Source organism: Topomyia yanbarensis, chromosome 3, assembly GCF_030247195.1.
Source record: "Topomyia yanbarensis strain Yona2022 chromosome 3, ASM3024719v1, whole genome shotgun sequence".
NCBI classification, from domain to species: Eukaryota; Metazoa; Arthropoda; class Insecta; order Diptera; family Culicidae; genus Topomyia; species Topomyia yanbarensis.
This window is the reverse complement of record NC_080672.1, coordinates 157,303,147-157,311,436: the sequence shown is the minus strand read 5'-3', so window position 1 is coordinate 157,311,436 and position 8,290 is coordinate 157,303,147.

Here is an 8,290-nt window from a genome sequence, read left to right as displayed (position 1 = left end):
ATGTGGCAATGATAGCAGTGGTAGCAGCAGCGGTACAAGCAACGGCTAGAGCAATCACCACGGGGAAATCCTACTGAATGACAGTAATTCATTGTGTGTCTACAAATTTAATTTTCCATTAATTTCAACGTTGTCGCCAATGGAAACGTTAGAATTTCGTTCAACAAACCGCGTGGTTTCAGTTGTGTTCGAAGGATGAGACGCCAAAAGAGCAATATTCCCACCAGACAGCCTCTGTGGTCCAGTGGTCTGGCATCAGTCGCTACGTGAAGTGAGATAGTACAATAAAATTCACAATTTTTAAAACCCATCTGAAGTTTGTCGTCTAGAAGCGGAATGGGCGCTGAGAATTAAATGTATAATTTTACTATTGCATTTTATTCCCAGTAAACCAGCTAGAAATGAACGATTTTGATTACACCTCTTTAAGGGGACCTTCTGCTGGATTCGGCGGGAAATCAAACATTTGAGAATTTTTTGTGGAAAAATTAAAAGACATATGAACTTCTGCTTTTGATATTTTATTCGTTGTTTATCGATAATTAGAAAATGATTTTTTTCGAAAATTCAAAATGGCAGCCAGGCTACAACAGGGCTTATTCTATTGATCTGATTTCCTTTATTCGAAATATGTTTGGAAGTATATACTTTTTGTATGACTTATGCCTAACATTGGAATAAAAAAAATTTATTTATAATTTTTGAACGAGATTACAATAATAGACGAATTTCACTTTTTGCTTTTCTCCTTGGAAAAGTTATGAAATCACTCTGAAAATCGACTTTTTAACTGAGGCCCAGAGGGCTGAGTCTCTTATACCATTCGACTCAGTTCGTCGAGTTCAGCAAATGTCTGTGTGTGTGCGTATGTATGTGTGTGTGCATGTATGTGACCAAAAATATGCACATCGGTTACTCGGAGATGGCCGAACCAAATACAAATATACATATTTGTATTTGGCCGAACCGATTTCTTTAAACTTAGTATCAAATGAAAGGTACAACATGCCCATAGGCTGCTATTGGATTTCATTTAATTCCGACTTTCGGTTCCGGAGTTACGGGTTGAAGAGTGCTATCACGCATGAAATTGCGTTGTCTAAAACATGCAAAATCTCATAAAATGTGTTCCAAATTGATTGGATCTATAGTTTCAGCTAACTGGTTCTCAATCAAACCCACATTGACACCTTTGCACAGTGGCACGACTTAGAACAAAACGTGGACTAAAGTCCAAACTTTGCCGTATCGGTTCAAATAAGACGTAATTTTGGTACGCTGATTTCGTTTTTGATATTAAAACAATTTAAAAATAAACATTTACTATTGATTAGGGTGTCTCAAAAATATATTTGCTTTTCGAAATCGTTCTTAAAATCTGTGTATATTTATTTTCGTGTGTTAAATCGTTTTTGATATTAACAGTTGAAAAAAATAAAATTTCATTATGCATTAACCCTAATGCATAAAAAGTAAGTAAATATTTTGTTGTGAAGGCTCAAAATATTTTTTAAAGAAATTTTTGTGCGCTGAAATCCTATTTTGGTTATAAAAATAGAAATTAACTTTACTACTTATTAGAGTGGCTCAAAAGTAAGCATTTTGTCTTTCATAATGATTTTTTCAATAGTGATTTTGGAATTTATGTTCCATATTGAAACGAATTGATTGACATCTCATTATGGGGCTTCAGAAATGACTATTCTGTTTTTGCGGATCAAATAAGCTGTATTTGACTAATTTTGGAACGTTCAATTCATTAGTGCGTTACTTGATATGAAAACTACATTTTCTTTCAATTTCAAAACAAACATGTTGTGCGTCTTAGTGGAATGACATTCACTAATCAGCAAGATGGTTAACGATTTTTTTCACAGGTATGTTTTAAGTTACTTAGATTGCTTATTTCATATCTTAAATAAAAATAAATCCAAATCCCTTTTTTCGCGTATATCTTATTTTATTTGAATAATATCGCAGCTAGATCAGTGCTATGAAAATTCGGATCAAAATAGTCTCACCAATTGACTAGAACTCAACTGTGTTCACTCAATTTGGCAGTTAATGCGTAACTTAGCAAGATATAGTTTCAGAAACATTTTATGACATATTTCAGATGGTTGAAATATTTACTGATTTTTAAACATTCTTAATACCTTTACCATCTAAAAAAACCGTACTTCCCATTCGGCTCATTACTCTTGATCACTAGTAAAATCCTTGGAGATCATGCTCTCAATGCTATTTAAAAATTGTGCATGTATTCGTGTCATTATTCTAGCTATAATGTGATTATTCAAAATCAATATCAGTAATAACCATGCGTCTCCATCAACAGTTTTTTTTAAATTTTGACTGCTTATCGCAAGTTTTCGCAAAACTCATTTTAAAGAGAAATTTAAAAGCTTTCGAATGAGTATAGTGTGATCGCAGGCGTCGTTGTTGTAATCGCATTAGAAGTTCGAATTCAATAAAAAATTAATGTCAAACAGCTATCTAAGCACTAACTAAACTAACTAGTGACTTGTTTTTGGCGATTTTACGATATAATTTTATCACATGGATAATTTTGGTGAAGAAATGCAATGCATAAATTTAACCGTTTCTTTGAAAAATGATAATAATCGTATGTAGTTCCTATGATCAAATAATGCAAAAAACACTTGAGTTATGTCCTTTAAAAAGCTGTCAAAAATCATTTTACGTTCAAATCAACTAAAATCTCGCGAAAATGTCTCTAATAGCTCAGTTGATACTAGAAAAATACAAATGAAAATATCTCATAACCTTCATATATGGACTTAAGTTCGGGCTCGTCCCACTGTGCACTGTGCTTTGGACACCTTCGGCGGAACCGGAAACTTCGGGAAGGTGGCTAAGTTCCTGTTGTGAATTCACATCTGCTTCTTAGAAATGTCTGACTCTATTTTCTCAATTTTAGTCCCAAATGAAAGCTACAACATCCATATTGACTGCTATTAAATTTCATTAGAATCGGAGTTCTGGTTCCCGTGTTACGGGTTGAAGTATTCGGTCACATGCGAAACTCCCATACAAATCGATATAATCGTAATATCTAAATGATGCTAAGCTAATTGGTCGGTGTTAAGTCACACCGGACTAAGTCGCAAAGCATTAAAAAATGAGATAATGATAGCACTGGAGAAACAATTTCTTCAGCTACATTCGGCTTTTGTCAGATTTGAAATATTTAACAATAGACAAGAATTATGACAAAAACTAGTTTCCTATTATAACGTAAAGGATACTGCGATTTAAACTTTAAACTCGTTTTTTCTCTAAATCGATATATTGTCACTTAGTTCGGTCTGACTTAACACCGACCAATTGAAAGGAGTTTCAGATTGCTATAAATGGTTGGTTCTTTGACCACATTGAGAACTGTTGAGGATCCCAGAAATTCGAGGAAATGTCCAAGTTCCCAAATTAGATTCACACCTGTTTCTCATATATTGCTGACTCGATTCTCACAATTTTAGTCTTACATGAAGGGCATATTATTCACATTAATTGCTACCGAATTTTATTTGAACGACGTATTGGTGCCGGAGTTGAATAAGAATCCACACACACGCGGAGTTCCCATATGGTCAAGGCTCCGAAAATGGCAATAACATGCAAAAAATTGTTTATCAATTTTTGTACCAAACTGATTTTTTCCCGTATCAGTTGTCGTCGGTGTTTACTAGAGATCGGTCGAAATACCTACACAACTGTTGTACGCTTTGTGCATCAAAATAGACAAGCAGCTTTCGTTTGGCCTTATAGTGATATGATGAGCATGGTAGATTGGTGAGCGGCCACATAAATATTGTTGATAATCGGTAAAGATTTCAATGTTTTGTAAATGTGCCATTGTGACTACGCCTCCCGGAGAAGCGAAGTGGAAAAAACGCCAAAAAATGTGTGTGAAGACACACACACCCACACACATTTTTCGAAAATGCAACTGTCGGAAAGTGTTGTGATATTAGCTGTTATAGTAGTGGTCGAACGAGTGTGTGTGTTCGGAGGATTGTTCTAGCGCCATCTAGTTGAAGATTTTCGTCACCTTACTTTGGATTGGCTTGGCATTATAACGTCATTTTATTCAATTTGATTGAATCGCTTGGATGAAAAATCCACCATCGGGATAAGTAGAAATTTTTACGTCATAATATTGTTAAGAACGATCATTTGTTGTTCCTTTAGGGGAGACCGGGCCTGGCCGAGTTTTGCTTTCGGAATTTCTGTACTCATTCTGGTTAGACTTTGAAAAACGGTTTGCGCTATCATGAACCCTTGAGCACATGTTTTTTTTTCATTCATAAAAAAAGTCAAGGAAAAAGTTATTAGCACACAAATGCGGAAAGAAAAATCGTCCAACCAACCCCAGGGCTGGGGTAGGTTGGCCGAGTTTGGTTAAATAAGTGAAACGCGTCAAATGTATGAGTGGAAAACCTTTATTAATTAAAAAAACAACATTTTTCGAATATACGTAAAGAAAATAATATCCACTCTTATATTAGTCTTTTTAACCTTTGTAAACTTAGTTTCGGCAGCTTCAGTTAACTTTTTACCAGCTCTCGCTGCTTCTTTTCCTCCGCCAGCGAAAGCTTGCGCTTTCTTTTATTTTTCTCCTCCTCCAATGCTGCTTTGATTGGGGAATCGGTCAAAATTTGAGTTGGGTATTCGATAGTTGGGAATACCCCAATTAAAAGACGCTCTTATGTCAGACAATAAAAAAGACAATAGGCAAAGATGGGAGCAGATGCATTTTAAACTACTGCCTTTAGAGATTTTTTGACACCTGTCAGCCTACCCAACTAACGAATCGATTTCGTTAATTGGGACGAGGTTGTAACAAATGAAATGCAAAAAGTTTTGATGGTATTTAATTCATAAAATATTGGGATCATCTTTTTGTTAAACAATTTCCAACTTTTAATAATTATAATCACTTATTTCTATTTCATAATAATTTTAAATTATTTTTATTGCTTATTTCTCGTGTATATTTTTCCTTATTGTTATCAATGTTAGCATAATATCAAATTTCGCTCTGAGAAAGGTTGGCATTTCACAAATATCTAAGGGCACATTGCTCTACGCTAAATTTACAACTCGGCCAACCAGTCCCGCACAAAACTCGGCCAACCTATCCCAATGCATATGTTCGAAAACAATCACGATTTACACAAACAAATATAAGGTTACACTGGTAACCATTATACCATTTTATTGGGGTTTGAATACCCTTTCCAGCGGTACCAAGTTTTTAGAAATCGGATGTAAATTGATTCGCGTTATACATATTGCTTTACAGAAACTGAAATTTACTCATCAGCATCAGAAAAAAAAACAAACGTGCTCAGGTACAAACGACACCACCACCTGAAATTACGTCGGAACATGGGTGACCTAACACCTCACCAAAATCACTATAGATGTCGCTACTGCGCATTATAGCCTTTTCATAAAGGACACTCGGCCAACCTGCCCCTTCGGCCAACCTGCCCTTTCGGCCAATCCCTACCCTTATAGCCTGCAATACATGACAAAGCAAACCGTGAACCATATGCAGCTGCACTGATAACAGGAGATATTATAGTTCAGTTTTAACTGGCTTTGGCTTGTTGTTTTGAACACAAAGTGTTCTGAAGGTGCATTTGGTTCCTTTCCTTGAATAATGAGTCATAATTGTTATCCGGTATGGTTATTTTTAATATGGTTCCCTCGCGGTTACTGGTGAGTGTCAGGTTTAGTTTTACAGTGCATGGCGGGTCCAATGTCAAGGGAGCGACAGTTCTATTGGTGTACGGGACGTGACTGTGTTTGGGCATACATTGCTGAGCGTTATTAGTTTTATCCGGGATACAAGTTAGTCATTTACTTTGAAGTACTGTTAACTTATCAACAATAAACATATTCCAGTGACTGGGGCAGTGATGGATTCAGCAGCGAGTTTTATACACTTATAGGAAAACGGTGATTGGTCCTAACAGACTCAAACAGGCCTGATGACCCATTGTTAATGGTGTTGGCAGGAATATTGTGCAGCCATCTAAATGTGTTTCAAATATATCTTTCAATGCAGGGATGCATGGTGTGTTTTTGATCATTATATTGTTTGTGTAATGTACAGCAAAATATTCTATATATTGATTATTTTTCTAACATTGAGTACAAGTTCCTTCATCTTGTTCAATTTATCATATTGCATTCTGAGTAGAAAAGGCTCTATATTCACAATATTCATTATATGTCGGTAAAAGCGTTTTATAATATTTTATATGGAATGTAGATTATTTTTATATGCATTGAAAGATGAAAAATTGTGCATTTTCAAGTCCACAGCTTCTCAACGGACTGGTTACTACTGTTTTTTTTCTTACAGCAAATCAAGCTTGTTTCAGTTGTGGACCGTAAGCGGAGATGCTGATCTTCAATCCCAGATATTTTAGTTTCGTCGTAACAAGATTAAGGATTACCGTTACTTGACGTTATATACATCCTAATAACAAGGAACATAAATGTTTGTTTTGTTTTGTTGTTGTATTTTTGTTTTTTTTTCTATACACGATTTTACTGGTCTCATATTGTATTTTGAACTGAAAGTTTCGGGACATGAACATAATGAGGACACTTTCCTTATTGTTGATACATGTTACTGTATATTCATCACATCCCAGAGAAAAGACATCCCTGCTCGAACAAATAAGCTTATAATACATGTGTAAAGATTTTAACGACTGCCCGTGGAAATACTTACGCCACGACTTATTGCAACAAGAGCTATTACCACGTTAGCCGTTTTTAAATCGCTAATCAGCTGGGAATTCTGTAAAACTCAGCAGCGCACCTGATATCATATATAAAAACCTGTTTTAATCCACCTAGCGGTGCAATTGTGCCTTTCTCAATCATGAACACGAGAATTTTTTAGTTGCTTATATTTATTAAAATTTTATTATACATGACTTGACAACTATAGGGTGGATGTACCAATAGTCGCATACTTAAGGAAAACTTTTGATAGAAAATCGACCTATCGGCAATGTTAATACATTAAACGAAGGCTTTCAGTCCCTACTTCACAGGAAAAATATAAAGATGGTTTAATAACCAATTTATGTATTCAAAACCGCTTGTACCACTATAGGAACACATGTACCAATAGTGGTGCAATCGCTAATTTCGGTTCCTATTGTTGCAAATCATATAGCTTTCTAATGGGACTTGCAACTATAGGTACACTATAACAACTATAGGTGCAAGGGAGCTCAAAATTCTAAGAAAATAATTTTTTTCAATAGTTATTTGAGCAAATTTCAAGGATAACAGTTTTATTGTCGCATAATTTTAGTGCGATGAATTGATAAAAAATATTTGTTGATGGTTGGTACCTTAATTAGGCGTATAACCCACTACTGCAACTATTGATACACCTCAACTATAAGAGCACTACAAGAAAAGAAATCATTATTCGAGTTCTGAAATTTTGCAAAAGAAAAAACAGCCACGGTAATATTGAATTGAAAAAAGGAGCGAAGTCCCAAACAGTCGCTTTTATCAAAAAAAATTTCGAGATTGCATAAAATCTCGACGTTTCATGAATTTTAAAGATGTTTGGCATCAAAAATACGAATTCGATTTCTGAAATTTCATGGGGGGACCCTTTGAAAAAAAAATTTTAAGCTTCGGCTTATATGGGAATTTTATATGTGACCGTACGGTTTAGTCTATATTTCCGGACCCATATAAACGATCCATACGAAATTTTATAGACATCTGTGGGGATATTATAGCTATCATTTGGGTTGTTTGGTAAGTTTGTGAAAATCGGCCCAACCATTTCCGGGAAACTGATGCGAGTTCGTTAATTTTGAAAGATGGCCGCTTTTCCCGGGCACTTCCGGAACTGTCTATGGTAGTCAATGTAGTCAACGAAAGTTTGGTTGGCCGTCGGTGACCTAGAAATGCAAATTAAAGTTGTTTGAGAGACATTTTAGCGAAATTTTTACCTTTTTTGCTTTCATCGGAGTATCGGTTTGAATCGCAATTTGCTATGTGATCGCACGCCACAACCCGTAACTCCAGAACTGGAAGTCGGATCGGAATGAAATATAATATCCATTTACGGGGGCGCAACGCCTTTCATTTGAGACTTTACTTGGATGAATCGGTCTAGCCATCTCCGAGAAACTGATGTGACGGTTATTCTGAATTTGGATACTCCCGCCGGGGCTTCCGGAACCGATGATGATGGCCAATGTGGCCAAAGAGACTT